This window comes from Parus major, chromosome 12 (genome assembly GCF_001522545.3).
Source record: "Parus major isolate Abel chromosome 12, Parus_major1.1, whole genome shotgun sequence".
NCBI classification, from domain to species: domain Eukaryota; kingdom Metazoa; phylum Chordata; class Aves; order Passeriformes; family Paridae; genus Parus; species Parus major.
The window spans coordinates 7,371,806-7,399,093 of NC_031781.1; the positions used below are offsets into that span (position 1 = coordinate 7,371,806).

Below are 27,288 nucleotides of genomic sequence, written 5' to 3' on the forward strand. Positions count from 1 at the left end.
ATGTCTCCCCTGTCATCCCAAATTACTGGAACACACTGTGTTCCAGCCCTGCCTGCCTACCTTCCTGCCTGCTGGAGAGCCGTGCTCCCTCCTCCTCAGCCAGCCTGGTGCGGGGTCAGTGTTGGCTCCTGCGTGCCGAAACGTGCCGGCACCGCGCTCCGCTTCCCTTGGGGACCACGGGAGTTCTGCCTGCCCTGATCACCTGCAGGGACCTCCAGGGGTCACACAGCTTCTCACAAATGTTTGGGGCTTGCTGGAAATTGTCGCTGCCAACAAGTGAGTCAGGCAGACCAGGCTCCCCAATACCTGCCTTCGGCCTTCTCACTGCAAGTCGGGGGGAAAATTTTCCCTCCCTGTCAGTCTGGCAATGCTGCAGGTTTGGGAACTTTGTTTCAAAAATAGCTCTTCTGTGACCTTATGCAAGCCATTTCTGTAAAGATCCTGTCTATGCATTCAGAAAGCTCTCTGCTATCATGGGGAGACAGGTCTTTGGCAAGAAGGGTCATCAATTGATTGCTTTCTTACTGAAGCTAGTTGTCTTTTGCCTTGTGTTTTCTGGTGGTTGTTGAGAAACAGCTACAGTCCAAATAGATACACTCCTGGCTCTCCTGTGCAAGACACATGTTGCTGCAGTCTCAGGTGCCTGAGAGAGCTGATGTGCTGTTTCAGCCTTAGAGTTCTTAACAGTCCTCAAAAAAACAGGCCCATTGAAGCAGTCTTTGAAGAATCATCTCAAATATGCAGGAGCAGCTTAGAAAGCCCTTGATAAAAAGTGCAGCAAGTGCCAACAGCCAAGTCACCACAAGTACTTGAAGATAGTAGACTCTTCCATTCAATTTGGTGGAGCAGAATAAAATGCTTTCCAGGACCACATGGTGAGGGAATACACACCTACCACCTTATTGCAGTGTCTGAAAGAGGGTTGAGTGTACACAGTGACACATCTGTAATCCCTCCTGGTGAATTCATTGGCATAAGCTGAAAGATAAAGATGTAAAACTAAGATTTAGGGTAAATCAATGAAAATATGGCCCAAAGTGGTAAAAGAGATGTTCCCCCATAAATCAGTGAAATGCAATATAACATGTATTTTTTCTCCACCTTTCCCTTCATACACTACATACTGAATCCATCATAGGGCTGGAGCCCCAAAGAGCTCTGAGACTGTGTACGTGATGTTTTTAATCAGTGATGTTTTGTGCTCTATTTCACTTACTGCTGCCTTGCTCTAACATCTACCTGTCTTTTTTAAGAAAGTTAATGATAGAAGGGATTTTATTTTGTAGGATGCCCTTTGCTCTCCTTTCCGCAGAATTTTTCTTCTCTGTACCTGATTGAAAAGATCAGTAAACATGGCAGAATCCCAAAGGTATGATCTGACACAGAGCCAGCAAAGACCCACCCACCCAGCACACCAGATTTTTTACAGTTCTTTCTTGAAGCGTGAGTATATGAATCTGGAACTTTAAGGGATCAAAAGGGCTTGTTTTGGTTTTATTTGGTTTGCACAATGTAATTTTTTGCTTGCAGCAACAGATATTTAATGATGATCATGGCAGAAGTAATTCCTATGTCAAGCAGACTCCTGCCAGACACTAGGAAAAAAATGTCCTGTTTAATGTTGCTTTGCCTTGTGTATAGGAATGATTGGGTACTGTCAAAGGTGATGGAAGGACAACATCATTTAAAAGTGCATTTGCACACTGTTAACAAAGATCTTTTGGTACAATTCAACCTCTATTGTTGCCACTCTGCCTAAGATTTCAGTCCAGTTTCAGTGGCCAAAATCATCCTGAGGAAATTACCTCCCAGTGTGACAGTGTGAGAATAGCCACTGCCACACTCACATCATAGGGATTTCATATCATTTCAAAGACCTTTCTCTCATCTTTGCACTACTGGTTTGTAAAACAAATGAAGTCCTGTAAGTGAAAACATCAATAGAGAAGTGACCTTCATACACAGAACTATAAAATAAAAATCCAGCATCGTGCCAGCAGTGCAGGCCACACAGATGGAAGCAGATAAAACAAAATTTAAACAATGTTGATATCTGTTGTATTCCCCAGTATCTCAGAGGATATGAAAAGTCTCCACACATTTTTTTATTTTTCTAGTTGCTTATATTCAAGTTTTTACAAGCCCAGAACATACTTTATAGATGTTTTCCCTGTCATTAGTAACAAATTAAGGGAAGGAATACTGTAACTTCAGTAACTAATTGAGTAGTAATTTGATCATAAGTTCGATGGCAAAAGGGTTTTTTTGTTGTTTTCAGTAATAATTTTTGCTCTTTTTTGTGCCCTTTAATTTAAGATTAAAACCACTTTTTAAAACAGCCACCTTAAAACTCAAAACAAAAAAAAAAATCTTAGAAAAGGAAGTAGATGAATACTAGTTTCAGGATGTTTTTATTAGAATAGTTTTAGAAGAAATTGTTGGTGAAATATTGTTCTTGTAACTCAGTTTTCCTTACTACTGAGGAAAATCAGAAGCAGAAAAGGAGGTGGTTTCTGGTCACACCACAAGCCTACAGAATTAGGGCTCAGTCTGGCTGTTTAAACTCGTAAAATGTGTAGGCCCATGGTATAATTCAGGGGATTTCAGCCCCACTGGGCTGGAAGTTGCCCCAGCCCATTCACCCAGGCTCCCTCTAACCAGAAGTGGCAGCCAGCGTCCCTCCCTCCCATCCCCGTGTCCCAGATTTCATACCTGTGTCCTCAGGAGAGGTTTCTGTCACCCAGAGCTTGATGTGTTTTGTAGTGGTAACAGAAATGTCTTTCCATGTAAATTCTAGCAGTGACACACTGAGATCAACAGATTTAACTCAGGAAAGAATTTAAACAATGCCTCTAAAGTAGAAAAGGCAGGAATGAAAAAACATAGTGGTTTTGCTTACCTCTGGATTCTTACTATTTTAGTTTTACTGTTTTATGTGCTCGGTTCCCAGAGTTTCTGGAAGTTTGAATGCCTCTGCCATGGGAAGAGGACCCAGCAGAGGCAGAAACGAGGTACTTTTGTATACCAGGTCCCATGTTTTCACCTAATGCAGGTGTGACATCTGACATACAGAGCTACACAGCCAGCCAGCTGTGCAAGCAGCATGGCGAGAACATTTTTGCTTTCTGTGTTTATTATGCATCCTTCCAACACCTGGGCACCTTAAACCAAAGTTATAAAACTACTACTGCTGCACAAATCAGACAAAACTCCAAAACAGGGGAAAAGGCAGAGTGCTGCCTTAACAATTCAACCAGCTGAAATATTTTCTCTCTGCAGTGAAATGGGCCTCTCCCATTACCACACTTAACAAACAGCAGATTAATAGGTGGCTCAGTACAGAGTGTCCATCTCACTGTAAGAAACTCCTTTGTATCCTGCTTCATGGGGAGCAAAACATAGATTATGCCTGGAAGTTGTTCACAAAATTTCTCTCAGTCTGACCTGAAGGTCAGGTTGTTTCCAGCCTTAGCAGCCTCCTGGAATCACCTATTCCCACTCCTGTGCTGCCCAGAGCTTGGCTTTGCTGGAGCAGTGAGCATGGCTTGGGTGGCTGCCTTACCCCTGGGACTCACCCAGGGAATGGGGACAGAGGGGCTGCAGGGATGGAGCTGCTGAGCCAGACAATTCTATTTTTGTTTGCTAGATACTCTCTTTTTGCCAAGCAGTTTCTTATTTTCCTCAGAGGTATCCTTCTAATTGAAAATGTGCTGTGATTAATGAACCTGCTGGAGCAGATCCCACAGAGCCTCTCCAGTCCCGGTGCCCTCGCCGGTGCAGCGGTGGCACTTGTCCTGCTGCCAGGGGCCAGGACTGGAGGGGTTAAATGGCTTCTGCCATGGATTTTCCTAAGGAGGGGGTGTGCCTGTGGGAGCTTGTAACCCAGCTGGTGTGCACCCACATCACTCGGGGCTGTGGGAGCCGTCTTTGCCGCCAGGGCTGAGATTACAGAGCAGTTTCCTCCCCGGCCTTGTGACCATGCACACGCACGTGCACATTTCCAAAATAACCCACTCTGGGGCATGAGGGCTTTTCTGGTGACCTTGCCACATGACAGAATGTGCAGCAAAATCTTTTGAGCTTTTCAGGGTTGCGAGGGGATAGCAATGATGTGCTTCCCATTAGTCAGAAAATTCCAGCCTCCCTCTATTCCAGTGACAGAAAATACAGCTGCAGTCAGTCACTCAGTGTGTCTCTTCCCAAGCCTCCTCTTCTCCAGTCATCCATCTCTTTCCAGAAGGCATTGCTTACACTTCTCTCACTGCAAAGGCAAAAACTATTGCCCTCTCTCCCTTCTAATCAAACCTGTTCTTCCTTTCTTAGAAAATCCTTGCTTTTCATTTCCCTCTCCATCCTTTTAATATGACTGCTCCTCTGCTTGGACCAAGCAATGCGTGGAATTTGGCCCCATGTTGTGCCAAACTACTACAACCACCTAGACAGGATCCCAAACTCAGTGTTCCCAGGGAAGGCCCCCTGAGGATTTCAGTGCAAAAGGCACTGTTTTATTCTCTCCCACACCACTGTAAGCAAAGGGCTGAATTACCCAGTTACAACAATATTTCAGCCCTCATGGTCCCACGGTTTCCGTGAAGCATTGGCTGGAGTATCCCTGAGAACACTCCTTTGCTAAGGCCCCTACACTGGTTATTCTTTTCTTCCATTACCATGATATTTTCATTCAGAGAAGTCAAACCCTCTGTCTTCACTCTGTCACTCACATGAGCAGAGCTGGCTCATCTGGGCCTCAGGGTAAGATCTGGTCCTGTTACTTTTTTGGTATCTTATGTTAATTTTGTCTTCTGCGTTTAAGGCTGCATGAAGACATCTGACATTTTAAAGCAATCTCTGTAATATCTCTAAATTAAACACTCTGTCTTGTTTGCTAGTTTGGTTTATCTTTGCCATCATGTACCATGAAGCTGCAAGCTCTACATCTTTTCAGAAAACAAACATGACTGACAGCAATCCTTATACAGAAAAGCTGAAGCAAACCAGGCTTTGAAGGATTTTCTGTTGGGATTCATAATAGCATGGAGTTAAAAGAGGGAAAATAGGTTCCTTGGAGCATAAGATCGTAAAATGCTAATTTCAGTGACACAGTGGTGGACTGAGTAAATATAGAAAGGATTTATTATGAAGTTCTTCAGTGTTGTTGGCACTAACAGCAAATTGCTGGGCAACATTATATTGCCAAAATCCAGGAAATAGCACAAACATTGAACCACTGTATTTTCAATGACAATAATGACTGAAGCTTTGGTATTGGTTGGCATCCCCACAAAAGGCACATGTTGGCATGTTCAGGAATGTAAATGATAGATCTGCTGCTTGAAGTTTATAATTATTTAATCAAACCCAGACTGCAGAACCTGGAGGGACACCGTGTATCCTTAAAGGAGAAGAAAGAGGGAGAAAGAGAGAGAGAGAGAGAGAAAGGGAAGTCGTGCTTTGCAAATGACGGAATGTGTTGGTCCTCTGGGTGTGCCCACCAGGCATCTGGGACCGCTGCAGAGTTCGTGGGTGATCTGTCCTGCTCGCCACATCACCATGTATTTAAGTAGCCCTTCAGAAAACAAATTGCCGACAATCTCTTTTATGTGCTGATGGAAGTCAGATCAATTATCTCCATTTCCTTTCATGGGAGAAAGAAAATCTACAGATCAGGACAGGAAACCACTCATTTGATGAACTATTTCTACACTACTGTACACAGACACACAACCTCCCTCCTTCCCTCCTGCAGACAGACACGCACAGAGCTACAAGGCCTCTCTCTTCTAGACACACACAGAGAGGCACGTTATTTTCAGCTCACATTTCACCTTTAGATTACCATTATGGAATTTCAAGAAGACTTATTTTGTTTCCATTTCTTGCTTTTTAAAAAAGAAAAAAAAAAAGAAAGAAAGAAAAAAGGAGATAATGAACATTCCATTTTGAGAAATAAATCTCCCTGCACTCTGTGTTCTGGCTGTAAGAGCCTGAGTAGCAGAGCTCTTCTATGTTCCCAGCCCGGGCTTTGCTGCCGACTCAGTTTTCAATTTAGTCCTAGCGTGATGGAAAAAGAAAAAAGTCTTTCAAAAGCAGTAATTGTGTGTTTCTGGGGAGAGAGAACAAATTACTAAATCAAATTAGCATTACATTTCATTCCTAGACCCTAGGAGATTCAAGGATTTACATAATATACTTTCTTAAATTACGTTGTTAGTGTAAACATTAAGATTCTGCACAAAATCCCTGAGAAGTGATGCAGAGTTAGCTGATGTCATCATGCAATGTTTGAAAAAAGAAGAGAAGGGAAGAAGTGCCTTAGTTCCACATATAAACACATGATTACACTATTTTTAAAGATGAAGTTCAGGGTTTAATTATATTCTGAATAATATAATGTCATTAATCCATTCACTCTGTATGCTAGGAATACTTAAATTGTTTTTTCCTTTTCTGTCTTCACAGATGAAAATTTTTGCTGTAGGGTATTCCTGGCTGTTGAAGATGAAATCCAGGCTCCACATAAGGCTGTGGAAGAGTTACTGTGGATTTCTATGGGGTCATCATTTAACTCCAAAAGGCAATTTTTTGGAACATAATTGACTTATATCTTCTCAATAGGTTTCTCAATATCACTATGTTTCCCACCCCAGATTTTTTTCATATCTAGTAATTTTTTCACACTTTATTGATTTTATTTTTAAAACAGTAATTTAGGGCCAAATTTCCATGTGGGGCTCCACAGCCCATTACTCCCCCATGGGCAGCTGTGCTCTCACAGGCTGTCACAACCAGCCAGTGGTACCAGGCTGCTGCCACTTCAAGTTTTAAAATTCACTCTGACAAAAAAAACAAAAACACTGCAGTGACGGAAATAAAATGAAAAAATGGCTTCCAAGTCTGGAGTATGTGCATTTGATAATTAATCAGAATATAATGTAAAGAATGTTATTGTTAATTCTCTAAATTTCAGGTTCACCAGAACTGAAATCGTAAGAGGGGAGATGAACTGAAATTGTATTTTTCTCTTAAGACCACATAAAGAATAGTCTGTACTGTTGTTGGATTAGAACTACCCATTTCAGGAGCTAAGACACAACAGCATAAAGAAATGCACAATTTATGTTTAATTCTTTGTAGTTTAAAGACAACTTGAAAAGCAGTACAAAACAAAGACAGCATTGAAACATACATGAGTCAAAAAGCTTCATAATTTTAAAAACTTTACTTCAGTGTTGGGTTTTTGCATTGGGCTATGCAGTTCTGTCAATCCTAGAATGCTCTGTTTGTGTTTTCTGTGTTTTGTACAACAAATGCTCCCCACAATTTGTGCAGTGATACACAATATATTCAGGAAAACTAATTACTGAAGCAGAGTAGAAAGGAAAGTTATCTCAAAAGCCAGAGGGATAGGAACATTTTGTATAATGACAGCTCACAGTCCACACACAATTTTTTATTGTGCATAGAAGCCTATTATTTTAAAATAAATAATAATTGGAAGAATAAATTCAGCAGCTGAAAGACATACCAAAAATATGCAAATTGTGAAACATAGAGGTAAAGTTGCAGACATTTTAAAACTTTTTTACTAACAGCAATTATGAAGGGTGCATTTAGAGCAGTACCATATTATGCTACATTCTAGCATATGCCCATTCTAGCTGGCAAATGGGCATTTTTATTAAAAGAGAATTAGGAAAAAATGGACAATGACCCCTTCTTATCTTTTCTTTTAGGTTTCTTTTCTTGACAAGGGATGTGAAATTTACTTTTATATTTCCTGGGATTTGTATGTTTGTCAGCATCAAGGCCATCTCTGTGATGTGTACAGGTTTTGCATTTAATGATTTTCTCAAACAAAATGAAAAACTTTCTTTTATAGTTCTCCTTTTGAAATCACCAGTACTAACGTTAGATTTTAAATTAAATATATGACAAATGAAAGATGTGTGTTGATTTTTCAATTCAGAGCTCTTTTGAAAAATAAATTAGTTATATATAAAGACCAAAATAAACCAAAACAGGATCACTTGGGAAAGCCTTCACTCACTAAGTAATTTGTAAGGATCAGCTGGACAGGTGAAGGAATATTTACAATATCTGATTATACTCATATAAAAGACACAACCTATGCAATTTTTTTCACTGTTTTTCAAAATATTTCATTTCCTGCGGAATATTCTGGGTACGCTGCTTTCTTTCTCAAAGCCTGAATTTTCAAGTGAGGCAGCTCCATTACCCAAATCCTCTGCAGCTGATCCCAAATCCAGTGAAATCGAGGGGAGGCCATGTGTGCAGCTCACACCTGCCACCTGCTCCCCTGGAGGAGCTGAAGGGGCCAGGTCTCTCCAGCAGGATAACACTGCTCACAGGGTGGTTTTAGCTGGCATTTCAAACTGCCTCTATTTCTCAACACGCACAAGTCTCAGTGTTTGACTCATGTAGAACATATATTTTGCATTTCAATAGGTTCATTACTAACAATATATCAGATTGTATCCCCAGTGCTGAAGTCACTCCCTGGGAAGATCTAGTTAAGCATTAATACAAATCCAGAGAATCCAGGTTTAGTTATTAGCTCACTTTAGTTCCAAAAATGTATTTCCATCTCACTTCCTTTTTTCTTTCTTACATTTCCCAAATGACCTTGTTCTTTCCCAAATGCTATTGCAGTCTGTGCCAGGGGACAGACAAGGTCAGGATCATGGGCTGCTTTTTACCAAAAAATGTGTGAGCATCGGGCAGCACAAACCTACTCCTTTACTTTGGAAGTGTCTCAAATACAGAGTGTAACTAAAAGTGCAGTACTGCTCTGATTGCTTGTTGGAGATGCTTTGCTACCTGCTTAGAACAAGCCCTGTTGATGAATTGAATGCTACTGGATGAACCAGTTTGCACAGCCAACCCTTGGAGATTTTGGCTGTGCTCTTGCCCTGGAAGCTGGCATTGCATGGAACTGAGCAACCCAACACCATAGTGCTGAGAGTATCTGGGAATATCCAGAGCCCTGGGAGGAGAGGTTTATGCCTGGGAGGACAGAATGTGCAAAGCATTTGAAAATCTTACAAGGTTGCTGTTAAAACTGGAAAAATACCAAAATTGTTGTTGAAGTCTTATTTAAATTCTATTCTATGTTGTTTTCCATTATGTTTGAAAACCTGATAATAGTTTAGCAGCCTACCTGAGAAAAAAAATTACTTTTCTGCAAGTGGGAGTACTGACAAGATTAGAGCAGCTGGGTGTCTATTACCCTAAGCTACATTGCACAGAGCTAAAATGGATCTTAGTACAGAAAGCTAATCAAGGTGGAAGAGAAAAATTGAGTTCATTAACAATACCTGTCACTGAAAAGTCAAATCATTTTTCACTCTTTAGTTGAGTCCAATTACAGAGATATCTCTAGAAATTCTTTTTCTGTGACAGAGAGTTTTGACAGTGGTTTTTCTTTTTTGGCACTTTGCTTATTGCTCACTCTCATTGCACCCATTGCTGAGTGGAGATTAACACCTGTTCCTGTTTTAACAGAAAATGATGGATGGTGCCATTGCTGGCACAACTCTCTGTGAACAAAATTAACTTTGCATGCATTAACTTTGCAGTTACAGCAATTACCACAATTACTTTTGAATCATAGCTTGCACAGACCCTGCACCAAAGCTGAAATGCTGTGAACTCCCATTTTCTTGGAGAGGGTTGGAGGCAAAATGCAAGCTTGCTCTGTGCCTCCCTTGAGCCAAGGGAAAGTTATAAAGTACCCCCACCTCTTTTTGCCCTCTCAGCTAGAGATTTTCATAACACTCCTCTCAAATATATATGAGGTTCTCACATTTCATTTTGTAGCTACATTTGACACAAATATGAAATGGATATTTATAAAGCCTAGTCAAATCTCCAGTGCTTATCTGGAATTTTGAAACCTGACCCATGTGGCTAAATTAATGGGCACAGTTGTACTTTGGCTTTCAATATATGTATCAGAGGTACCACTGGATGTAATTCACCTCACCTGGTGTTGGCTGTTGCAGGGTTGAGTTCCAAGCTAAGCTGCTCATCAAGGTTCCCTCTAGAGCCATTGGGGATCAAGACATGTCACTCCAGCAAAGACACACTGCTGGCATTCACTGCCATTCAGAAGTACCTATTTCTTCCCTGGACTATAGAGGGAGCAATTGGTTTGGACCAGGAGCCCAGCTGTTATTTGGGATTAAATTCACAGCCATCTGATGAGGAGAAGGAAGATTGCCATCCCCAGACAGTCACTCACTGCCTCTGAGCTGGACCAGCCAGATAAGCAGCTGTCTGTCCCACAGCAGCACGTTCTGCTGGATGAACTTCTCTAGCCAGGTAGAGGAGTCCCTGAAAGTGTCTTTTATTTTTCTCTTGTTGGTAGGCTAAGCTCCTTAAAGTGAGATGTACAAAACTCTTAACCCATACTTTCCAAAACGTGATACTTAAAGAATGCAGTTGTAAAGAGATCTAATAGTCTTTTAGATTATTAAATCTATAGCTAATAAAAACATTAATGAAAATTCTCTTTTCTGGTGCTGTGAAACTCAACATCCTTTCTTTGTTTTGTGCTAAGACCAGAAAAAGTATCTTTAAGATTTAATCTGATATAAAATATTCTCTAAAACACTTTTCATAAAAACTGTTCTCACAAATATATATATTTTCCAGAAAGAAAAAACCAAAACAATTTCCATATCACATTTCAACTAATTATCCCCATTCATACAAACCAACCCTTATATCTTCCTGTTGACAGCACTGCCTTTTCTTTTCTTTTCTTCTCTGTGTTTTCTAGTACATTTGTAGCATGTGGATCAAAGGTGTATGGATTCTTGTCTTTTCTTGAACCCACAAGCAAAGTAGCAACACAGCCAAGTTTTAAAAGTTTGCAAATCATTAAGAAACAAAACAGACAAAACACATGGTGTTCCCAAGAGACTTGAGACATGAAAGCATCTGTGTTGTGATGAACGTACACAAAATCTGTTGGGACTAGACTTAGTTGTTTAATGGGGCTTGGAATGCACTATGATTCAGTTCTCCTGTTGTAACTTTCAGGAATCAGTCTATATATTTTGCCACAAATCCCCCAAATGCTCTCTCTGTAATGGAATTGAACCTGTCCATTAGTCTGGACTAAACCTCAAATTTTTGGATAGTCTGATCTCCATCCAGATTTTAAGTATGTGTCTCATAATACTTGAGGCTCTACTTGAGGCTCTGCAGAATTTTCCTGGGTTTTGGGTTCTTTACAAGCTCTGTATGAAAAGCTTGGTTATTGAAGTTAGGGGGGCATTGCCATTGATCTCAGGATTTCCTGTTGCTGTTTCCTTGCCATGGCCTCTGGTGACAGGCTGCTCCTGCTGTCCTGTGCCTCTGTCTGACACTGGTTAGCCTGGCAGGAGCAGGGTGAGGCAGGAATCTGAATGTGCTACCTCATACTGGTACTGCCCTCGTTTGCCACTCTGCTATAACCTGCTTCTCTCACTGCCAGTTCTTTAATCAGGCTACACAGAGGGAGTAAGCCAAACTTCTCATGCAAGATTTACACCTGTGTAGTTGAGTTCATCAAAATATTTGACAAGACTCACTTTTCCATATAGCTATCTTGACTGGCACCAGCTATACTGTCATCCTTTGATTTTATACTAATTGAAGCCCTTATCAGCTTTTCCATTGTTTTCCTTAGGACTGATGCCAGAATAACTGACCTGTAATTACTGTGATCCTTCTGCTTCCTCACTTTGGCTTCTGGCAGCATTACATATTTCTACTGTTCCCTAACAACCTCTGGATTTACGGACTCTGATATAAAAATATTAATCTCTAATAGAAGGATATTAACAGTGACTTGTCAGACAATGTGATGCAAGGGAGTTTATTATCTTTGGGCCATTGATTGTATCTTTTTTTGTCTTCAAATATTAAACAGTATGTGTGTATCTGCATGCGTCTATTACAATATATATTGTTTCTGTCTTATCTATAGTGTAAATAACACTGTTGTTTTAAATAATTCTTGTGTCTGTTGATACCATCTTAATGAATTACATGGGAGACAATATACTCCTGAAGAAACTTCCTATTTTTCTTAGCAACATATATTTCCCTAGATTTCTTTCTCATATCTATATTTCTTTCATTGCTAATTTATAGTAGCACTGTTTAATTTGAGAAACGTGTACGTACATCTGTACAAGCAAGAGAAGGTTTTCCATGGTATGCACCAATGTCGTGGTACATTTTGATGTTTTCTGCCAAAAAGGGGACTCATGGTCACAAACATTGCTCATATGTAACTAAAGGATCAGAAAAGAAGTTCTGACTGAATTAAATCAATTCTGTGCTGAATAGTGTTATTTTACAGCCCAGAGCGTTTATTCTACCATGTTCCAGCAAAGACATAAGAACAATAAAATACCTTGCACTGAAACTCTTCTTCTTTTTTCCTTTTCCATTGTCCTTTTCTTCCCTGTGTTTAAACAAGAGCTGTTTAGCAATCCTACTTGTTCCTCTGAGCTCATTCACTTTGTTTCAAATGGTCAGTGTACATCTGTCACTGCACCAATGCACACCAACAGAGCAGCTTGAAGCTTCCCAATGACATCCTGACAGCTGAAGCCTGCATTCTCAATTTGCAGGGGTTTGGATCTCTCCTGTTTACTGTAATTCCACAAGAGAATGGTATTTTATAAACACCTGGTAATTTAATTAAAATAAGGAGCTGGACTTTTAACAAGAGAGGGGTTTTTTTAAGGTTTAGCATTCAGAAGTAAAACAGATGTTTATTGTGCTTTTTAAGTGTCCAAGAGATCTTGTCAAAGTTGTCTGGCTTGTACAGTTATTTTTATTTTATATCTAAGTGTATAGTATTCTTTGTTTTTATGCATTAATATTATTTCATAAATGAGTTTTGTTTTCTTATTATGGAGCAGTACTTTTGGTAATTGCCCAAAGCTCTGCATATAAATGTGCTCTACAAAAGTGTTTGGATTAAAGATGTCTGGCTGTACCTTCATTAAACTGTTAATTAATCTCAAATATTATCTAGGATGCCAAAGGCTTTTCCTTTGTAGACAATGAAGGTTTATCTGTGGAATCTCCAGCCACTGGGGCTTTCTCCCCTCCTGTATATGCCAAGCCCATGGAGTGTTTCCCCCATACAGAGCCCTGGCCATGGTGGTGCAAGTGCAGCCAAGCACTAAAGCCTTCCCCTGCAGCTCTGAGCTGCCAGATCATGTTCCCCACCTGGACTGAACTCCTGTCCTCACACTGTGGAATGCAGATCTCATCTTTAAAGTTCCATCAAGGGAAAACACAAGATCAGCTTGTCTCTTAGGACATCAACCTTTTCCAAGCATCATTCTTAGAACATTTGTTGAGAAAGGAAAACAGGAGGAGTAACCATTCCCACAAAATTTTTCCCACTAGATCCTGCAGAGTTCACCAGTTTCTGATCTCTTGGCTCCACTCTTACAGCTGAATAAAGATGGACAAAAGCAAGAGGGATCAGTCCTTAAGACCTGTCAGAAGACAAAGTTTAGGTCTAGACTAACCATCTAGTGTGCTAGCCTCACCCTTAGTCAGATCTTGACTCTGGTTTTGCAAGACTGTTGGCTTCAATAATGTTCTAACCAAGGAAATTACATCCTGAATTTTGACCTATTTTTCTTTATTATATCATCTCTGCTCTCTTTAATCTGTTTTGTCCCAGAATATGTCTTTTTTTGCATCACCTACTGAGTCCCATCTGCAGCTTTACTTCAGCTTCTTTTTGCCTCTGATCTTATCATTCTTCTAATGAACATACCAAAAGGTGGTAAAAAAAGTATTTTTTCTGGAATAAGCATGAATATCATAAGGAAGAATATTATAATTCTTTGTCTCCTCTGATTACAAAAGCAAACAAACAGAAAAAGTGATGGAGCAGTTAGTGGAGGAAAAAGGACAATTACAAGTGAGCCTAAATTTAGAATTATGAGTTTGAGCCAAAGGCCTCTGAGGACCATGAGTCTTTCCACCCACTTCAAAAGGATGTGGAGCACACCTCATCCTACCTCACTACTTAGCACAGCTTTGGGTAAGAACTGTGTTAACAACCCAGGGAAATGTTATTGAAGGTTAAACCCACCCTATTTTCAAAGGGAAAGTTTGACAAATTTTGCCACTCTGGACCTTAATTAAAACACTGGAACATTTCAAAGTGACAACTATGTTAAGACCTTTTTCTTCTATCCTCCTTCTTGGGTGGATCAAGAAAAGTAAAGGAAAAAAGACTGTCTCTGCTGGAAGTTTTTCTTTCATTCAGATGCCTACCCACACCCCAGTCACAGAGAAGAAAAAGGATTACTTTGACCTCCTCAATATCTTATGCAGAACTAAAGTTATTTACATATGTTGCCCTGTTATTACACAAAGAACACGTCTGCTGTCTTTAAAGAAATATTATTTTCAGTCATACTGTTCCTGTGATGATCTCATGTATCAGAACTGTGTTTAGAACCTTCTGCTCCAAATAAATGCAAAATGAGTCTGTAAGTACAGTTTAAATCAAATTTAGTGAAAAATTGATTACTCTGATCCATTATAAAGATTTCAGGTCTACTCGTGCTCTCTCCTTTTGACAAGACCAGCCACACGTATTCTGTACCACTTGTAAGGTGGAGGTGGTGGTGTTCCTTTGGTGTCATTGGGTACTTTGGGTCAAGACAATTGGAATTTTCTACTTCCATGAAAATCACTTTTTTAAATAAAAAAACCTGAGGGTTGTTGTGCTCCAAAGCAATGACCATTCTCCAGAGTTTCTGAGGAAACTGGGGTTGTGGAAGAACACTGGCTGGAAAGCAATGTCTCATGGCACTGCCAGAGCACAGTGTGCACCTGGGGCTCCAGAAAGCATCAGGGGAGGTGACCTGGATCACACTGACTGTGCTTCTTTCTGCCATACCCAGGTTTCCTCTCCAAAGTTCTCAGCCTGTGTGTGCTGGGTTTGTGTCCCCAGAATGCAGGTCTGATGGACCACCTGGGGAGCCCTGGGCAGATTCACACTTCAGCTTTTTCCTCTTTTAGTATTGTATTCCATTCCCTGTGATCTTGTTGTGAGATGTGCATGAATCTCGCATATAGCAATGTATGTAAATGTAGATTTTTATATATTAAAAAAAGAAAAGCTTGTATATAGACAGGTATTTAACTATATTTATATTTAGAACTATTTTTTAGCTTTGAGCTAAATTTTCAAGCATTTCTCTCTGTTTAGATTCCCTTTATCCCATGTCCAGATTCATTATTTTCCTGAATCAGGAAACCAAAAGAAAAAATCAAGAGTAAATTTTTTTCTCATCTTACTTTATACAATCATCTGATAAAAAGGAAATTTCTGCTCCAGATAAACTGTACAAAAAGTGAGCCTTTTGCCAGGATCGATAGAGTGCCTGGAAAATACTTAACAGAAGGCTTGTTTTGACAAAAGGAAATCACCCTAATTGTCAAATCCATTCCAAACAAAGGTGGGAGAAGATGGGTGAGTACTGTTTTTTGTCAGCAGTCAGGATTTTGGGAGCTTCATTGTGAGCCATCAAATCTAATTCTGAAGTTTTTGTCTTGTTAGTCACAGTTTTATGGATTTCATTATTTGCATGGGTTGGTTTTTTTTTCCAACACTTTAAGCATGGTGTTTGACTCGTGGTGAAGTTGGATGTGACAGGACAGTGCTGGGGAAGAGGAGGGCAGAGCTGATCCCCACCAGGAGTGTGCAGGTCTGGAGCAGCCCTGGCTGGACAGGGGCAGGGCTGGGCAGCAGAGACATTCCTGACAGGAAGGTCCAGACCCAACAGCCCAGGTACAACTGGGATTCTTGGAGTTTGTGGAGTAGCATCTGTCAGGAATGAGGTTCCTTCACCCTCTTGCACTGCCCACAAGGCATCATCTTCTGTGCTCTTTGTCTCAACTCCTTTACATTTTGTTTGGAATTCCTTCCAGACTTGTTCTCCACACTCTTTTCTTTCTTCAGTACTGTGTTGTTTAGAGGAATTGTCTTCCTTTCTCTAAGGTCTTTGCACTTTTAACTGGAATTAATGGCATTTGGGCCAGACAGCCAAGAGAAAACTGGATCCTTCCAGCTTAGGGACCAACTCTGTAGAACAACCAGCCATGGGGATTGCTGAAATAAAGGGAGGCCACACACCCGTCTCTGCCTGGATATTTTAAAGCCTTTATTTTCAAACAACTCTGTTTTTGGAGAAAAGAAAAAAACCACAGGATACACTTATGAGGGAAATAATTTCTAAAGCTGTGCCAGATCCCCAGCTCTTTCCTCTGGCCTGGCACTGAGAAGCAATCTTTAGGCTGCCTGCAGAGGACATCTGGTGATCCTGTGGTGTAGGGGAGTCATCATGCTGCTTTAGCCACTTCAGGACATCTGCTCTTTTGAGCTTTTGGAGAGTGATGGGACACAGCCAGAATTTGCAGTATTTTGAAATGGATCTGTCAGCAGAATAGTCCCTGGAGAATTTTATTCCTGTGGTGTAATTTCAGGTTGGTCTCTGCTATTTTCAAATCAGCCAGAAAGAACCCAATGTATCTCCAGCTGAGAACTCAGAGAGGAGTTTCCAAGCATCTTTTACCACCTCTGCGGACTCTGCCCAAAAAGTAAGTTTTCAGGCAAGAGAAACCTTTTCTGAACACTGACTAATTTTTTTTTTTCCAAGAAACATCTTAGCCAATAATAAGGACAAGAATTGTGTAGCTTTATAGTCAGCAGAAATCCAGAGTTAGGGAACCTCCTGAGCCATTGAGAACTCAAGGCAGTCAGTACAGCTCTGAATTTCCCTGGCCACGAACTCAGTGGGAGATGACTGCAAGTGCCTGATGTGCTGGTGATGTTTCTGTCAGAAATGTCAAAGCTCCAGCACTGCCCCCCTGGACCCTTTTGCCACCTTCTGCTCCACTATCCTTGGATTCAAAGCATCAAGGGCTGGCTGCATGGAATTATGCTGTATTTGCTACAAAGCATGGATATAGACTTGGTCTTATTGTTCCTACTTGAACAAAAAAGCAGAGTAAATCATTCACAAATCCGTTGTGATGGAATCAGAAAGAGGTAAATCTACCTGAAAAGTGGGTGGATCATGAATTAGTTGCCTTCTCCCATTCTCTTCTGCCCTCTCTTTTGGTAAAAGTTGGCCCAACTTTTACCAAGAAAATAGGATAATAAAAAGATAACAGAAGATAAAGTCATTTGGTATGAGGTCAAGGGGGATGATGCAGAGCTTTACATCCACTCCCAAGCTATACACAGCAGATGAAGAATTAGACAATTTATTTTGTCACATTTCTAACAAATTATTCCATTTTGTAATTCTCATAAGTGCTTAAAACACAATCTGTTAATCATGATTGATTCCCCAAAGTCTGAAGGTTTTGACTCTTAGACAAGTTAGCACTCTTGGAGAGCACACTGTAACTTCTGTATGGATGAGATAGACTGGGACCCATGGAATGGTCTCTATTATCTCTAAACTCAGTTGGTATGTACCAAAAAATTAAAACTATTTCTATATTTATAAACTAGGATGCCAGTGAGGAAGTTCTAGGAAAATTGTTAGGAAGATTGTATCTGACTTGTATGATATTCATTTAACCCTGTCCTAAGCAGATAAAAATTTCTTGACTGTTTTTAAAACATGTTTTGGTTATAATGCAAAAGACTAGATTTTTCAAAAAAAGTATCAAGATGTTTTTTGTGTGACCATTAAAGTATGACATTGAAATTAGAAGGAACAACAGTTTGTGTAAATGTGAATTCCTCTTCAAGCCTCTTAAGCACTGAGAAGTAAACTGAGCTGTGGAATAATGACCACTGACTTCAGAAAAGATTTGTGTTGTTTATGCAGTCACTGAATTTAGTGCAGAATCATTTAATCCAGTAGATCTGATCTCCTGAAATCTTCTTTAGACTTAAGCCTCTTCTGCAGGTCTTCTAGGGACAAATACATTTCTAGAGACATAAACTTCAGAATTTTAATCACTTTTTAAGACTGCTGGCTCCAGTGATACACATAATTCACAAGTTTCACATTGCAGACATGTTGAGGCAAATGAGCTGTTGCAAACATGTAACTGGTTACTGTGTACCTACAAATCCCATAGTAAATAATATTCATACTTCATACACAGTGCAAAATGCCTTTTTGCTATTGAAAAAGAAAGACAGCATTTTATGATTACCATGGCCACTAAGAGGTACAAGGGTAAATGGTGAATTTCAGTATTTTTGTCGTGATGGAGAAGACCACATATTTTCCTTTCCACAAGTCTTAATTTTTAAAATACATAAATATAAGAAGTGATTAGAATTTTAAATAGAAACACACATTTTAATGAAGTTTCTCCTCTACTTTCTGAACTGACTAACAAATGCAGCAGAAGTTTTTGAAGCACTTCTTTTGCAAATAACCACAAAAGGGAAACAGCCACCTCTCAGGTTCCTGAACTGCCTCAAGGAAAATGGCAACATCATTTAGCAACATTTACAGGTGAGCTGAAACAAAATTTTTTATACAGGGAACCCCTGCATTATTAAAGATCCCTTTGTGTCTCCAGTGCCTGTAAAGGGAGACAAGATGCTGGTTGTTATTCTTTGCCTACTGCTCATCAGTTCATTACCATTTTTCTGCTTCACAGCACTATCCACTCCATGGAGCAACACTCTCCCTGAGCTTCTCACATCACAAAAAGCCACCCATGCTTCTGAGAGATGCTCCTGCCTTTCATGGCAGTGCAGGGCAGCAAATTGGACAAAAGACTTCAAAGCAGGCAAATTAAGAGTGATCTCTAAGATAAACATCATTATTATTCAGTAATGTCTGAAGTCCATACCTCTTGCCTCGGGTTGCCCAGAGCCTGCTCTTTGTCTGCTGTCAGGTTTTCAGTGTACGACTGGGGGTGACTGACTTTTCCATTCATTTCCAGGCATAAATGTTTTCTCACTATTCAGTCAAGCTTTGTGACATTCTCGTGAATTCCACCAGGTCTGAGAAAGAGAAAGATGTTGCACATTTCCAGCCAGACAACCCAAATCACTGTTCTATTATTTCTGCCACACTCCTCTGTCCCTGTCCAAAGTAATAAAAAAACTTTACCTTTTGCACCTTTCTGTAGCCTCAGTGATACCTTCTATACCTGTTGATTCACAATTTCTGAATTTTGCTTTATTTTTGTATTTTATGTAAAGTCTTCCTTTTTAACAAAGGAGATGGAGGAAGATAAAAATAACTGCCTTCAGTCATTCTTCTGGGACTGAAGATGAGTAAGTTTTGGATTTTACATACCAGTGGCATGAGGAAGAGTGCAGGGAGCGTGAAGATTTCATTTATTGAATATGAAAATATGAATGATTGATATAAAGCACAAGTTTACTGCATTTTTCACTTGAGTGGAGCTCACTTTTGACAAGGCTCAGTGAGAGGAGCAGGGGAACATTTGTTTACTCTTTGGGTTTTTTCCCATTCATAGTAGAAAAAAATGACAATTAGAGCCCTGTCAAACATAGGAGATCCATCTCATGCAGGGTCTTGAAATATGGCTTTTTTCCAAACTGGAACAAAGCTCCAAAATTTCCAAATGTTCAATGAAAAAAAGTGTCAGAGAAAAACAATCTAACCCATGTTCACAGAATTAATTCACTTTGTTGGAATTGAAGTGCTCTGTTTTCACTTTGATTACTTCAAATTTTTTAGATAATGCATCTAATCTGATGCTAAATAAAATACCTCATGTAAAACTTTCAAATCCAACAACACTGGAAAATGGCATCATCCAAGGACCCCACCTTGAAAGAAGAGTTACCAAAATCTTCACAGATGTCTACTGAGATGGTTGAGAAGTGAATTTCAGTCATTTATTGGTTTGTACTTGCTCATTCAAATGAGCAATATTCAACCATGTTGAACAAGTCACCCACCACAGAACACCAAGAAGCAGGGAGGGCAGCAGACATACACCCAGCCCTGCCCAGTAATTCCAGCTGAGAAGGATCCCAGCAGTGCCTAAAGAACCCAGGAAGGTGTGAGGAGGGTCATCACAGACTGTGTGCCTCTAACCCCCTGCTCCAGGTCCCAAACCTTTTCAGATCAGGGATGAACAGTCCTGGCAGACAATGTTAACAAGTTCCCTTTCCTGATTTGAGTCATGATGGACTGTAAGCTGGGTTTCCATAACCCTGGAAGATAGTCCTGCCAATTAGCTTTGGTTTGGAACCAGCAGCAGCAAGGTCAGCAGATGTGTCCAGTCCACACCAGGTGGGGGTTATGAGTCCTAGAACAGCCATTGGCTATAATAAAATATTTAATGGCTGCATTATCCTGTCTGTAATTATTTCCAGTACCTACCTAGAACGTGAGCTGGGTGTATAAGTGGGAATACGTGCTTTGAAATGACTGAAGCCAGCCCTGGGAAAAGGGCTGTGCTGCCCCTTCTCAGCTGCCACAGTGTTGATCCTGTGGGGCTTGTTGGGTTTTGTTTGTTTAGAAATCAAGCAAGGGCCTTTTTAGTCATTGTGTAATCACTGGGGCATAACTTGCTCTCATGTGGTCATGACACAGCTCCCTCCCAATCCCTCCCTCCTGAGCACATGAGGTGTGAGCTCGGCACAGCCTTGGGGGGCATTGTTCACCCCTTGTTCCACGCTGCACTCACAGCTCGGCCCGCCTGCTTTAATCACTGATAAATAACTGTGGGACCTCAAACCATCAAAGTAACGTGGTGCTACAGAACAGACCTCCAAAATGCAAAGCATTAGGGTGGAGAGTTGGTTGACGCCTGCCATTCATTTATTTTTTACAAAGTTTTGATGCACTGAAACTCCCATCACAAGGAAATATCATTAACTAGTGTACATGTATTTGCTTAAAGAGTCTAATAATCAATCATCAAATTTTTCCACTTGTTTTCTGGCATTGTATTTCATCACTTGGTAAAGTATGAAACATTATCATTCTTTACACAAGTTTGTTAACGCAATATTTATTTGAAGAAGTTTCAATATAAATTAAGATTTTCTACATATATTTCTTTAAACAGATTTATTTTCATTTCAACTATTTGCTTTCCTATGAAAAATTTATGTGAAAAAATAATCCAAAAATGTAAATGGCATGAAAATGGAACTATCCATGAGATGGAAGGGGTGATCACTCCAAGCCAGGTATGTGGGTTTGGGTGGAGTACAGCAAATAGCTTCATTGGTTTATATGTTTGGGGGATTTCTCTGCAAGCCCCTCTATCCCCACTACTGTGGTTCATTTATTCTTTGGGAAAGAAAAGGAAGGCTGGTATAAATTAGGAATGGTAATGTAAAAGCTTATACCCACTGCATAGAAGTTTTTCAAATTATTACAAGCATTAAATTGCCAAACTCTTTTCCATACACTGCCAGTATTAAACATGACATGCCTGCTAGGGTTGGTATAAAGTTTTGTCAACATTTTTGGTGTACAAGGTCTCAGCCTGGGGTCAATATCTTCTCGACCAAATTTTGTTGTTTCAGTTGCCTTTTTACACTCATATTTTGTAACTCAAACATTTCCAAAAAAATGGAATTTGGCAGGCTATTAGTCCATAATGTGGTCTGATGCCTTTGGGTATTTTTTTAAATGTAAATCACTGAGATATTTAAGGCTTGAGGTTTAAGAACTGTGCACACACTTTAACAACTTCTTTTAAAAATATTTAGTATGCATATTTACTACATATGTATCTTATAGAGACTAGAGATTAAACTGGAGATTACTTGCTAAAATATGCAAACTGCTGTCCATGAATAAACATCCTCATGAACTTCTATTGAAAGTTTCTTATTTAAAAAAAAAAAAAAATGTTTAAAGCTACAATGAAAGCAAAGGGAAGTAAGATGAGGGGAGAAAATAATCAATGTTTAAATAATTTTAATGGTTTAAGTTGGCCACAGAAAATAAAGAAGTTCATTTTTTTTTTCCTCCTGGGATCTAATCCAAAGCCCACTGAGGCCAAAAGAAGGCATTCCACCTATTCCCATGTGTTCTGGATCTATTCTCTCCCTCACTGTGTTGTGCTGATGGACTGAAGCAGCAGCTCCCACAACATTCCCATCCATCTGCCTTTGCAGTAGGCAAGTTTGGGGTCAGCTACTGGTGGCAGAGGAACTCTCCTCTGGAGTGTTCTTTCTCTGTAAATTTGAATTAGATTTCCACTTTTGCTTTAATGCTTTAGTGATTTCCAGTCATTTGTTACATCCTCACACAGTAAAGTGTGGGAGAAAAGATTGTAGAATCCTACAAAGGCCCAAATGTCCCTGTGCCCACATCAGTGTTATATCCCACACAGCATCCCCAGCCCAAGAGCCCTAGGTATTAACCTCATTTCAAAGTAATTTTTAGCATCAGCCAGGGAATACATTCCATAATTTTTGTTAGTTACAAATGACAGGATTTGTGTAATCAACGAGCGCTGGCGCCATCGCATGCAATGCTCGTTAGGGTGCAATTCCTGCAGTTCCTGGACAATCTGTTCCTTATGGGGATTTCTGGGAGCTTGCAAACTCTCACTAAGACGCTGGCAACATCAACCAAACATCTCAGACACATTGTCTTCTGAACCTGAACTTTTTTAATGGTGGTTAAACATGTTGTCTGCTTTAGTTTCCTGTCTATCTTCATCATAAGCCAGCACCTGTTTCCAATAAATTATACACAGAGCTGTATCAGCAACACCTTGGCAGCAGCTGCCACCCTGAAAAGCAAAATGCCCTGGAGGACAATACACCTGTGAACACATACAGTGTTTATTTAGCTGAAAGGCAAAACTTTAAGTTACATAAAGCAATTATCTAAAGCCTAATGCATGCCCATTATTAACACAAAATAACCTTGTTCTTTAAAACCAATAAAAATCTATTTAAAGGCTTTTTCCAAATCCCAGGGAAACAAGTACTAGCACCATGGATCTGCTATTAGCCTAGGACTTCAATGTCTGATGGTGGGAACACGTGTGGGGGAGGCTACAAAGAAATAAGGCACAGATTTGGAGTTTGTTATGCACAGAGATGAGAGAAGAAGCCAAATCATTTTCAGAAAGACTGTGGAACAACAGACTTATTTTTTTTTTCAGTTGCACATTATAAAGAAGCATTTTGTTGCTGAAGTATAGAACTACTGTGTTTAAAATAGTGTTTGATCTTTCCATCACTATGAGACAGTAGAAAAAAGTAGTTCAAAAAAAAAAAGGTTTTCTTATTACTAGAACAAACCTTTCATTTCCAGTTCACTGCTAGCACTGGCCTTTCATGTAAGAGCAGTCTATTTTAGCAGCAGTAAGTAGACTTGGTTGTTTGCAGCAGATCACAGGATAATGGAATTGAAAAAAGCTTATGATTAAAATAGAATACAAATCTGAGAAAAGTTCTCAATTTCTGATAAAGCAAGAAGTAACACTAGAAACTCTGTAGTTCAAGTAAAGTGTAACGTACATTTTCAGTTTAACATGCATACTTTAAAGATTATTTGGCACATGAACCTTATAAATCATTTAAAAGGGAAGATATTTTCTACCTGGTGTGTTCTAAAAATAGCGCTAAATATGAAAAGTTTGTATATGTGCATGCATGTATGTATCTATTGTATTAAATGACCATAAAATACTTTTAAAGGCATATTTTAGAATAATTTCATTTCTTGTCTTCTCCATCCTGATGCCATTTAAGTGATCAATAGGAATGCTCTTAGGTGAAAATGTGTTTTAACACTTCTGTTTGGCCAGACCTGAAAGCTGTGGAAGGACTTGTTAATGGGTATTACAGCCTTCTTAAGTGTCATTTTCCTAAGCCCTTACAATGCTGAATACAAATACAGGTACAGTGGTGATGCCAGCATGTAGATATTCTCCCACCAATAATACTGGAGAACTAGATCCCAAGGGTTATGCCACACTTTATGATATGTAAAATAAGTAAATAAAAGAATTAAAATAAAAGTCAAAGAGAATAGCATTAACTTAACCTCACAATAAATACCTTGTCTTTCAAATGTTGCTAGTAGACCTATTTTGTTTCATATTTTATTATTAGACAGTCCAAAGTTTAACATGTCTATATTTTTTTACAGTTGACTTCCTTAAAACTGCTCTATTTTCATCTCAGAATAATTATGGCACATTTCAGAGATCTGAGCTAAAACATATGGATTAAGTCAATGATTCAATTTCTAAGCCTCTAAATGACTGTTCTGATTACTCATGCAAATCTATATTTTTGCCAGATTTCCTAAAGACTTTAATATGAGTAAAATTAATATGAATATATTTTCTTCTCCTGATGCATGTGAGAATATGATGGGATGATGGTCTCCATGCCCAGATACAAACCTGTGTCTTGATTCCAATTTTCTTGGCTGTGTTTGATTCTAATTGAATATAAATGCTATGAGCACCCAGCTAAGATTCCAACCAAAAGGAAATCCAGCTATGGCTACAGAACAAAAACTATTTATTTTCCCCTGGAGTGTCTAGCTTTTATTAAATGTCAACAAAGCCAAAACCAGGCTTTAGTAATCTATGGTGTGCATGGGAAATAAGTCACAAGCACAAGTCACTGAAGATAATGTTTGCTTTGGTTTAGATAAACAGGTTCCAGCCAACCGAAATCTCACACAAGCATTTAAAACCTACCCCTTATTTTCCCTTAACATTTGTGAGATCTCCCACTGGTGCAGAAGAATGCCAAGATGGATACAGCGTGGGGGCTGGAAGCAGACCTACATTTGGGATTGTTTACTGCCCTCTGTGATGAGTTTATCCATTAGTTTCCTTCCTGTTGACTTTCGTGCATGCTATTAACCCAGGATGTTACATGTTCTTAAACAGAAAATGGAATTACAAGTGGAAGATGGTGCCACCTGCGAGGTCTGCCTTTGTTCTGCCCACTGGAATTTCCTTGGGAGTGAGGACTGCAGATGCAGCTTTGTGCTGGGACCTGCAGAGACCCCCCAGCTTTCCACAGGGTGCAGTGGTTCCTCCTGACCTCCCATCTGTGCTCACACACATTTGGCTGAGACTGGGACATTAGGGTGGAAATAAACCCTGTAATACGAGAAAAAGTTACGAAATAGAGCTCACAGCCACGGTGCTGCCCCTGGCATGGCCTTTCAGAGATTCAAGGAGGGCAGCAGGAGTGCAGAGCTGTGTGGGGCAGTCTCGTCCCACACAAGGGGTACCGAGTGTGCTTTGATTTGGTGAAGAGGTTTTGTAAAGCTCAGTTACCCTGTGGAAGGATTGGACAGGGCAAACCATGACTGATACATGGCATTGCAACTGATATGGCCAGGAGAGACATTCTGAGACAAAGAAAGGGACAGTGGAGCTGTGGAAACCTGTCTCTCCCTCAGCAACATCCTTGCTGCTGTGCCTCTTTGCACTGGCTGTCACCTCTGGATTTCTCGTGGTGTGGTGACTGAGCCAGGTAGATGCAGGGCTTGGCTTTGCTCTCCAGTCAGATGACATCCAAAAAAAAAGATATCAAAAGACACACACAAATCTTTCTAAAAAGCCAAACAGAAGTACAAGTGACAAGACAGTTTGGGTATGGAAAACAAGCAAGAACCAATAAGGTTAAGTATGTATCAAATCATCTTGGGGAACCTTTTATCTCAGGCACAGTAAGGTGGCAAAAGAGCAGCTGGAATGAGTTTGCTTTGTTGAAACGCTTCTTTATGATTTTAATTAAGTTTCTTTCCACTCAAGAAGATACAAAGAACAATAAAAGAAAGCAATATGAAAGTTCACAGTATGCAAGATTCATCTTGTATTCACAGGTTTTGTGTAACCCATTTTAAACTGATGTTTGCTTGTTTAAGAATGCACACCTGCACATTACCACTTGTGGTAAATAAGTTTATTAGCCAAGGAATGTCTGAATTCTTACTGGAAAACCCATATAAATGCAATTATGTTTTCTTTCAAGATCCCATTTTGGTAAAACATGCTATCCCACTTTCATACTCCAGAGGAAAAAGGCAATAAATGATGTACAAACATGCAGGAGAGATGCAGGTGAAGAGATTCACAGGGCTTAAAACTGTCATATGCTTTATGATTCAGTGTGTCTTTCCATGTATAATTTAAGCACTTGGTTTCATATTATACTCATGTCAGATCAAATGTTCCTCTCAGAGACTAGGACTTTATTAGTGTCTCATTCGTATTTGTTTTTACTTTGAATTAAAACCTAAAGGTGGTGACAGAAGAAATTCTGATGCTTGGCATAGGATTAATACTTGAGAGCCATTCAGCTTTGTTAATCATCCATTTGAAGAGAATTTCCTTATGCAAAGAGTTTGCTCCACTTTGGACAAAACCATTTTTTCATCTCTGAACTCTCAAGAGCAGAAGGGTGGAAAGAAAGTGAGGGGAGGCAAAGGAGCAAAGGGAGACGGAGCAAAGTGTGAAGCTTTGATCCTTTCACAGAGAGGCTGAGGCAGTTCAAAATGAAAGAATCTCTCACCATTTAAAAAAAAAAAAAATAAAGAAAAAGGAAGAGAAACAGAGAGAGCAGTATGACAGGAGACAAAAAGTGAAGCAGGAAGAAAAGCCTCAAAGTAAAAGAGTCATGCCAGGCTCTGAAGGGGAAGCTTAGCAAGGAACAGAAGAAACACCTTGGCTTTCTGAACACAAAGAACTTCCAAAAGAAATAAATGAATAGCAGCAATTAAAGGTGTTCAAGCAACTTCTGATTTTGCATTTCTCATTACATTTCTAACCCTATCTAAATTATAAAACAACTGTGCCATAACTGACTGAACAGTCTGGACCTGTAGGTATAAAACATGCCAAAGCAATTGGGGCAGTGCAGGAGGAGCACAGCCCCAGATCCTTCAGCAGTGGGACTGAAAACCCCCATTTCTAAAGCAGAGATGCCTGGGTGTGTGACAGAGTTTGGAGAAGGTGCAGTGCTGGTTAGGGTAAACTCAGGAGAAAAGTGATCCAGCAGCAGGTCAATAACTACTGTCTGTAAGTAATTTTAAACTGTGCATGAATTCAGTGCCTGAAGACCTGCCATATTTTTTTCTCTACAAACAGCAGTCACTGTTCATGAATTTAAGTAATAGAAATAGAATGTACACCTACCCACTGTAATTTATGTCATCCATTTTCAACACGGTGTCCCCTTTGCAAAAAAACCTTGAAAAATCCACGTCAATCCATCATCTCTCCTCTGAGGAATGTGTATTTATTTATTCTTCAGCCAAGAATGGA

The 27,288-nt window shown here is 39.8% G+C and overlaps 1 long non-coding RNA gene across 1 annotated transcript; it reads right to left on the reverse strand.

Moving 5' to 3' along the window:
* Positions 1-27,288, reverse strand: LOC107210166. Its single transcript, XR_004499281.1, has 3 exons — positions 27,160-27,288; positions 18,886-19,039; positions 1-978 (listed from the first exon to the last, which is right to left on the reverse strand). It is a non-coding gene; the product is annotated as an uncharacterized LOC107210166 (long non-coding RNA).